At 46.2% G+C, this 8508-nt stretch overlaps 1 long non-coding RNA gene across 1 annotated transcript; it reads right to left on the minus strand.

Moving 5' to 3' along the window:
• Positions 1 to 5583: 5583 nt before the first annotated feature.
• On the minus strand, positions 5584 to 6379 carry LOC144133300 (uncharacterized). The gene is made up of 2 exons (XR_013315027.1): positions 6189 to 6379; positions 5584 to 5652 (listed from the first exon to the last, which is right to left on the minus strand). It is a non-coding gene; the product is annotated as an uncharacterized LOC144133300 (long non-coding RNA).
• Between the last annotated feature and the right edge of the window lie 2129 nt (positions 6380 to 8508).

An 8508-nucleotide genomic window follows, 5' to 3' on the forward strand; every position in this document is an offset into this window, starting at 1 on the left:
GACACAGGATAGCCTTGGAAAATCTGAGCGAATATCGAGCGCGGCAGTTCATGTAAGCCGACAAGATGAGAGCGTATACAAGCCACCCACATACTTTTGTGCAGTGACGCAAGGTGTATGTTTGAAAGATGCGTCGCAAATATACATTTTAGCGCACGAAGAGCTCTTTCCGCGGTAGGTGCTTTAGCTGAACGGAATAATTTCCTGAATAGTTTTGCTTTAGTAAAGAACAGTGATATCGAGATGGAAGATATTGAACATATACTGTATACTTCATATATGGATAAATGGATTTGTGCGAGTGTGTTTCTGCGCCCTGAAACGCCTTCTTCTCTACTGCGAGAAGCGCCTCCAGATCACGTCGTGCCTGAATGATTTTTTCCTTAGGCTCAGAATGTGCAGGGGATTTCAATGTGCAACACTGTTCTCACTCCGCTTCCTTCACTGATGCCGTACCATCGAAAGTCACGACGAGTTGCTGCAAGTTTGACGTCCTTCTTCCCTGTGGTAGCTGTTAAAGAGACGTCCGAAGCAATGGACGACGTTTTCTCGGCGCCCGACAAAACGACATTACGGCGTTTCTGCAATCTCTCCCTCATTCTCTCGCCTCGCGCTCTTACCGACGACGATGAATAATCGCTTTGGTAAACCATGGCAATGCCACGCAGTCCCTGTCAGGACTGCGGGCGTACAGTGACAACAGGCTCTTGAACGCAAAAGACAACAGCGGCAAGATATATGTAGAAGTATGCACGAGAAACAACAACAACAAAAAAAATCTTTAGTAAAACAGCGCGAACAACGTAGGACAAGATGGAGGAGGACACAGGACGGGCGCTGACTCTCAACTAAAGTTTATTAGGCAACACCTGGTGTTTTTATGAAGAAAAAATCACATGGACAAAGTACATGACATGTCACACTAAAAGCGATAAAACAAGAGGCAGAGATGCATACGACGCTCAAATGCCACCAAGAAAGGCTATCTCTTTCTCACAAAGAATGACTGACGGTTTGCTGACACAACTGGCCTCTTGACTGATATAAAAGGCTTCCATTAATTCCCGCGTGGTCTGTTCACTGTGCGTATAAAGCACCTTCGTGCTACGCCAGATGGCCGTGCATTTTTTCTTTTTCTTTTTCATTACCTCACACTTTATGCAGTGGCTGACCAAAAGTGTGAGGTAATGAAAGTGTGAGGTAATGAAAAAGAAAAAGAAAAAATGCACGGCCATCTGGCGTAGCACGAAGGTGCTTTATACGCACAGTGAACAGACCACGCGGGAATTAATGGAAGCCTTTTATATCAGTCAAGAGGCCAGTTGTGTCAGCAAACCGTCAGTCATTCTTTGTGACAAGGAGATAGCCTTTCTTGGTGGCATTTGAGCGTCGTATGCATCTCTGCCTCTTGTTTTATCGCTTTTAGTGTGACATGTCATGTACTTTGTCCATGTGATTTTTTCTTCATAAAAACACCAGGTGTTGCCTAATAAACTTTAGTTGAGAGTCAGCGCCCGTCCTGTGTCCTCCTTCATCTTGTCCGACGTTGTTCGCGCTGTTTTACTAAAGATGCATCTATACCAACTCGCCCAAATGAACGTTCTACTTAACAAAAAAATATGTAAAGAAAACACTTTAGTGAGGAACTCTGGGTTAGCCTCCAAGGACGGAACGTGCTTGTTCCAGCAGCGCGGATTCAAAATGGTTAGAAAAGTGAAAATAAAAATAAATATCAGTTTTTAGTAAAGAAAAGGGCGCAGTTACTTTTTTCCTCCTCGGTGGACACCTCAACTGCGCCGTGAGGGAAGGAAGGATTTAAAGAGTGGAAGAACGAAGAGATAAACAAGTACCAGAGTGGAGGACTCTGGATTAATTTCGACCGCATCGAGTTATTTATTGAGCGCTCACATCGCATAGCACACGGCCGCCATTTGCGTTTCGTCTTCATCGAAACGCGGCCGCCGCGGCCGGTGTTGAACCCAAAAATGTTTTAGCGTAAAACTCAGAGGGGCCAAGATAAAAACAAGCCCGACTCTTGCTCCGATATATATTAACGGCGTTCCAAATGCATAGACTTTTACAAGGCTCTTGTACTGAGAATCCTTCACCTGCTCTGGCTTGCCAAACACCACACCCGCGCCATATACATGCGTCACAGGCCCAGATAGCCTCGTTCTGTTCTCAGATAAGGCGAAGGGAACCTACTGTGACATTCCTTGTGTGTGCTACGAGGTTCCGCGTTCGACGGCGCGGCGGAGACAGAGACCCAGATGACAGCGGCATCATCAATTACCCAGCCATGCTCTTTGAGTGACGACCAGAACGAAGGGGTTTAAGCCCAACCGGACCCAACCGGACCCGCCGCCGCCGCCGCGGGGAAACAGGCTTTATCCTCCCCAATTGGCGTGGCGGTTCCAGGGGCGGCCCTCCCGAGCACATTCCAGGACAAGGGAACTGTCAGCGGGCCAGAGCGCGCCTTACCTTGAGGAGCGAGTGTCAGTTGATGGATGGAGAATGGAGGCCGGTGACCCGCGGGAACTGTCAGCGGGCCAGAGCGCGGAGCGGCTCCTTCCGAGCGGCTGCCCCTCGCCGGGCGACACCTATTGGCCGACGGCCGTCCGTCAGTGCGCCGCCGGTTAATTGGCATCGATCGCGTCAAGTGAGCCGACCTGCGCCGCGGCTGCTCATTAGCGCCGGGGGGCCGCCCGAGCGCCCCGCGCTGCAGCGGCCTCTCCCACCCACTCCCCACCGCCGCGCCTCGGTGGCATCGATTCCCGGCATGCGTGCGAGCTGATCGGCGCGCCGTTCGTCTCATTTGGCGCGCGGCCGCCTCCTCTTATTGAGCGGTGCGCAAACGTGTTTGCCCCGCGCACCATGTCGCGGCGCGACAGAGGCACTGGTTTCTGCTTTGTTTTCGCCGCTACTGCTCGCGTTTTCTCTTCTTTCATCCCTCTCTCTCTTTCCCTTCGCCGTTTATGCTGACGTAATTAAGCGTTAGAGCGCACCGGGGGTCGGCAGAAACCGAATTCCTCGTGCGGTGGCCCTTTTTCGGGAAAATACGCCGGCAATGCTCAGGGGAGGGAAAATATATGGCGCCGCTTCCGTTAACTGCGTCTTAAACACAACCGCTAGCTGCAATCGGCATCCGGTGAAGAGCCATATTTCAATTGTTCAACGTTGTCTTCAACTCCTCGCTCATATTCTTTCAATTGGACGCAGTCGAACACCGTCAATCCTGGATTAACATCCTACGTGCGTGCGCGCAGGCACCACGTGACATTCTCAGAGTACTCAGTACTTTGCGATCCAACACGTTCGTAAGTTAAAGTGTAAGAACGTGTCGTAAACTGACAGCAGCCTTCGAAGGCTTTCACCATGTCCTGATGAGCTTCCCAATAGCTTCCCATGCGCTTGGATCGCTGTGTTCTCGCATTTCCGCTAAATCTGACTACACAGGTACAAACCATTATATTTCAGTTATTTCGACCATTCGCAGCTGAGTAGGGCAATTTATTATATCTAACACCGCATATACGTATCCGTGATATATCGTGGAAAACTGCGTTCACAGAATTCCGGGCAGCACTGAATAGAGAGTTATAGCATATCGTTGCCGTGTTTGCGTTACCGTTTACCGTGTTATCGGAAGCCGGATTTTCCGGTTAGCTCGGCGCGCGCCAGAAGACGTTTTAGCGTACCGTCTCTCCCGTAACGAGTTACCGTAAGGCTGAAACGAGTGATGATCATTGCAGATGCCCAGCTTTTAATCATAAAAATACGGATGCATTACAATCATTTTCTATGAAGTGAGATGCTACACTTTAATAATCTTTTTCTCTGCATATAAAGACGTACCGACTACACTTCATCTAACAGCTGACTCAGCGGCTTTTCAAATGTGCCCGTGAAGCTAGACACCTTTGCCTACGGGAGTAGAAAATTTCACTACGTAGACCTCAGTAAGCTGGCATACACAGCGCACATTGCGTTCCGAGCGCTGTAAAAAAAAAAAAAAGCACAACTACGACACCTGTTTGCCGTGCAGCATCGTCGCTTCTGTATGCGTTTGGATGTGAGCACTGTGGCGCCATCTAGTGGCAGTAAGTTAAAGTGCGCCAACTCTGGGCCGGAGAAACTTTTTATTTTCTGCAATTACTGATGAATATACCAAGAGAATTACCAGTCTTTTCTCTTTTTTGAGGAAAAAAATCACGAAAATATAGAAAAATGTTAAATCGGGCACGAAACTGAATAGCTGCAGTGTAGACGCTGCTATTTGGCTACGTACACGACGTATAGTCAGGCTTAACTGCTCAAAAATCGGCAAATAATCTCAAAAACATGGCCTAGTTGTTACTCAAACCTCAACGTACGAGTGAGAGTTTGCAAATTAAAAGCGAATGCCTTCATGTATGGCGAGAAATGGCGCCGAAGAACGCGGCGGCGGTGCTGTATTTGGTCCGAAGCGGCCGTGCAGGGCGCCGCCATGTTTGTTTACGAGCGAACGCTAATACCCCTGTCACACGGGACGTTGAATGTCATTCGCAGCGAATGACATTACGTTTGAATGGCGTTTTTTTCGCTGCTACACGGGCACAGTCAATGACATTCACAGCTAACGACATTCGCCCATTGAATGAGTTTCCCGAACTCATGCACGCGCGACCTGTGTAATCTCGACGACAGCGGCTTGGCGAAAAATTACAAAACTGATTAGCGAGAACAAAACGTATTCAAAGAAAACTTTATTTTAATTGCTGCAATGAACTTTTGAATCATTTTTGACGTAAAATAAGGTATTTGAAGCGATTTGCGCAACTACACTCTTGTTCCCAGTTGCCGCCAGTTACTGTAGAGACGGCCGCGTTTGTTTACAAGCCGTCCTCCATCTTGCCTGAGTAGCGTGGTCGTCACTCCATTTGCCTTCAGTGCTCGCAATGGAAAACAACTCTGCAGCTCCGCCAGCCCAGCAGAAGGCGTGTTGGACTGACGACGAAACGTCAAGAATTCGGGAGGAAGTGCGGGCGGCATGTACGGGAGGGATCGTGAGCGGCTTTGAGCCTGTCTTGCTTTGGATATTTCAGTGGATTGCTTGTTGACTATTGCTGCCGCAAGGCGTTGCAAAAAGTTTTTAAAGAGTGTATTAATGTGTAACAGTGTGATACCAGCAATAAACATAAAATATGTGTATGAAAAACATGATTTGTAACGTTCTGCTGTCGTAGCAGTTAGCCGATGGACATCGCCATCATTTGCAAATGCCATTTTGGGCTGCGTTCCAATACTCTAGACGTCTAACAAGACGTCTAGTGTGACGTCTAGGAAGCAGTCTACATGTCCATGTATTGGAACTTGTCTAGTGCTCACGCCGCCTCGCGGCATAATAATGTAACTAAAGCTTATGAACAGTTGTACTACTATTTTTCACAAACTGAGCAATAAAGATAATTAAAAACGTGTTTTCAACAAGTTTACACATTTCTTCTGGAATGAATTTGCGCGTAAACCGGACTGGTGGATGTGCCTATCGGTCAGTCTACTTGTAGCAGACGGGACCGCTCTCCGAAGACGACGCTAAAGAGATATGCGATTATTCTTTTATTATTGATGCTCAACTGTACATGCTCCTCGAACGTGCTCGTCCAGACGGTCCTGTAAACATAAGAATACGAAAGACTGTAATTAATATGCGCGAAATACGATACGGCTAATATACACTGCAACAGGAAAACACATACGTGACATTAAACCCGCTGTCTGCCCTACGTGGCACTCGGAGACAGCGAGAGACCTAAATACAGCAGCGATCTTTAATCCTGCAACGACTAAAATCAATTCGCAACATGCCGGTGTATTTGTTCTGAGAGTGTAGAGATAAAAAAGAATGCACGCGAAAGAGTTGATGCAACTAATACAGCAACAGAAGAACACATTTGTTAACCGTCACGCCAGCCGTCTTAACGCCCGTCGAGGAAACCAACGACAGCGACGAGTATTCTCTAAAATCAAGTGCTAATTAAGATCCGGCATCGTCCGGATCACGTAAACAGACCTACAGCGTCCGCTGCTGTAGCAAAGCTCTCAACTGCACGATTTTCTCCTGCGTGATTCACTGCTAGGAATCGCACGTCCACGAAGATTAATTAGCCACTAGTTTGCGTACCAAATAACATTATGGAATGACTCACATTTTTCCTTTTTTATACTCCGTGTACAGTCCGACGCCCGCAAGAGCACGCCTCGCTCATCCGCGTACATCAGCTCCGCCATCTTTAGACAGCAAGTTAGCCTGCATCGATGCGGACTTCGGCGAAGCAGTCTTATGAGACTGCTTCGCCGAGAAATGGAACGCGTCCCAAGATGGCGGCTGTCCGGCTAGACGTCTAAGTAGCCGTCTACTTGGGAGTATTGGAACGCAGCCTTGTGTACCCGTGTAGAACGGGAACGCCAGCAGGCAATGACATTCGTTGTGAATGTCATTCGCTGCGAATGACATTAAACGTCCCGTGTGACAGGGGTATTACTCTCCGCAACGCTAAAAGGGATTCCGTAAAGTGTTTGCGGACCGGTAAGTGGCGGCGCATGCGCAGACGTCGCTTGCAGGGCCCGGTAAACGCTAACGTAAACACGGTAACGATATGCTATAGCTCTCTAATATCTTCTCACTGCGAAAACTTGCCGTTTGGATTCTGGGGCACCTTCTTAAGACGGCAAAAATGCGCAAAATAAAAGAAATCGTTTCCGTACAAGTTCTTTGCGTGGTATTCTATTTACTGTAGACCGGATAATGTAGCCGTGCAACATATTTATTTATTTATTTTATTTCATAATACTGCAGGCCAATAGATTGGCCCATTCAAGAGGGGCTATACAAGGCATTGAAAATGACAAATACTAAGAAAATACATGGGGTTACAAACAATGAGCAGAATAACGAAATACAACGCTCATTAACTCGAGAAAATGCTTCTCAAGAGCTTTACTAAAATTTGAGGACTGGAAAATGGCCTCGGGAAGAGAGTTCCAGTCGGAAACAGTCCGTGGAAAAAAACTGTGCTTGAATGAGTCAGTCTTTGCAAAAATGGGTTCCAGCAAATGAATTCGTGAATGGTGTGTTCGGCGCGACAATTGTTTGAGAATTTCAGGGCGGGGTATGTTTAGTTTATGTGTTAAAAGGTTATGCATAAACAACAGACGGGAAATTTTTCTGCGCACTTCAAGTAATGGAATATGGTTGGTTTTCATTAGTGTTGTAGGTGAGTCTAACCTCCTGTATTTGTTATAAATAAACCTAACCGCTTTCCTTTGCACCATCTCTATCTTGTATATGTCTTTCTTTATGAATGGATCCCATAATACCGAAGCGTACTCTAATTTGGACCTAATGAATGTTGAGTATGCAAGGAGTTTAACTTTACTTGGGGCATCTTTAAGCTTCCGCCTTAAGTAACAAAGCTTAGAAAAGGACGAGGAGCAAATGTCTGCAATGTGTGAAGTCCATGTTAAGTCATGAGTTAACGTTACCCCTAAATATTTATATTGTGTAACCTCGTGGATTACATGATTTTGCAGGATGTAAGAGAAAGGACTAAGATGCTTTTTGCGCGAAATGCGTAAGAGAATAGTTTTATCAAGGTTTAGTTGCATATCCCATTTTACACACCACTGATGAACAGCTAGAAGCGCATTTTGCAAGAAGTAGTGATCGTTCTGGTTATTTATGGTCTTAAAAAGTATGCAATCATTTGCAAAAAGCTTTAAAGAGACATTTCCGGGGATGGAAGCAGACAGATCATTTATATAGATTAGGAAAAGCAGTGGCCCTAAGACGCTGCCTTGAGGTACGCCTGAAGTAATTGGAAGATCGTTAGATCTGCAGCCATTAACGTCTACGTATTGTTTCCTATGTTTAAGATAAGCATGAATCCAGTTGACAAGATAAGTAGGGACGCCAATACTATCTAATTTAGAAATGAGTTTGCCATGAGAAACAGTGTCAAAAGCTTTGCGGAAGTCTAAAAAAAGAGCATCAACCTGCCCGGATTTATCAAGAACAACTTGGAACTCATTAACAGTAGAAACCAACTGCGTCACGGTGTACATACCCTTTCTGAAGCCGTGTTGCAAAGGGGATAAAATGTTATTTTCAGCTAGAAACGAATTAAGGTGCCCAGAGACTATGTGTCCTATTAATTTACAACAAGAAGAAGTAATTGAAATCGGTCTGTAGATAGAAATACTTAGCTTATCTCCTTTTTTATGGATTGGTACAACGCGGGCCATTATCCAGTCCTCCGGCACATCACCAGAAGTTAAAGAGACTTGAAATATCTGTGTTAAAAACTCGGATAATTGCGTTGCAAAACGTTTAAGAAAAGCATTAGCAAGCCCATCAGGACCAGAACATTTCTTATCATCAAGTTTACGCAGCATCGACAGAACACCATTCACAGAAATAGCCGGTACGTTACCAAGATCATCACCTCGAATTCTAGCTGTGGTTGCCCT

The sequence above is a fragment of the Amblyomma americanum genome, chromosome 1 (genome assembly GCF_052857255.1).
Source record: "Amblyomma americanum isolate KBUSLIRL-KWMA chromosome 1, ASM5285725v1, whole genome shotgun sequence".
Lineage (NCBI taxonomy): Eukaryota > Metazoa > Arthropoda > Arachnida > Ixodida > Ixodidae > Amblyomma > Amblyomma americanum.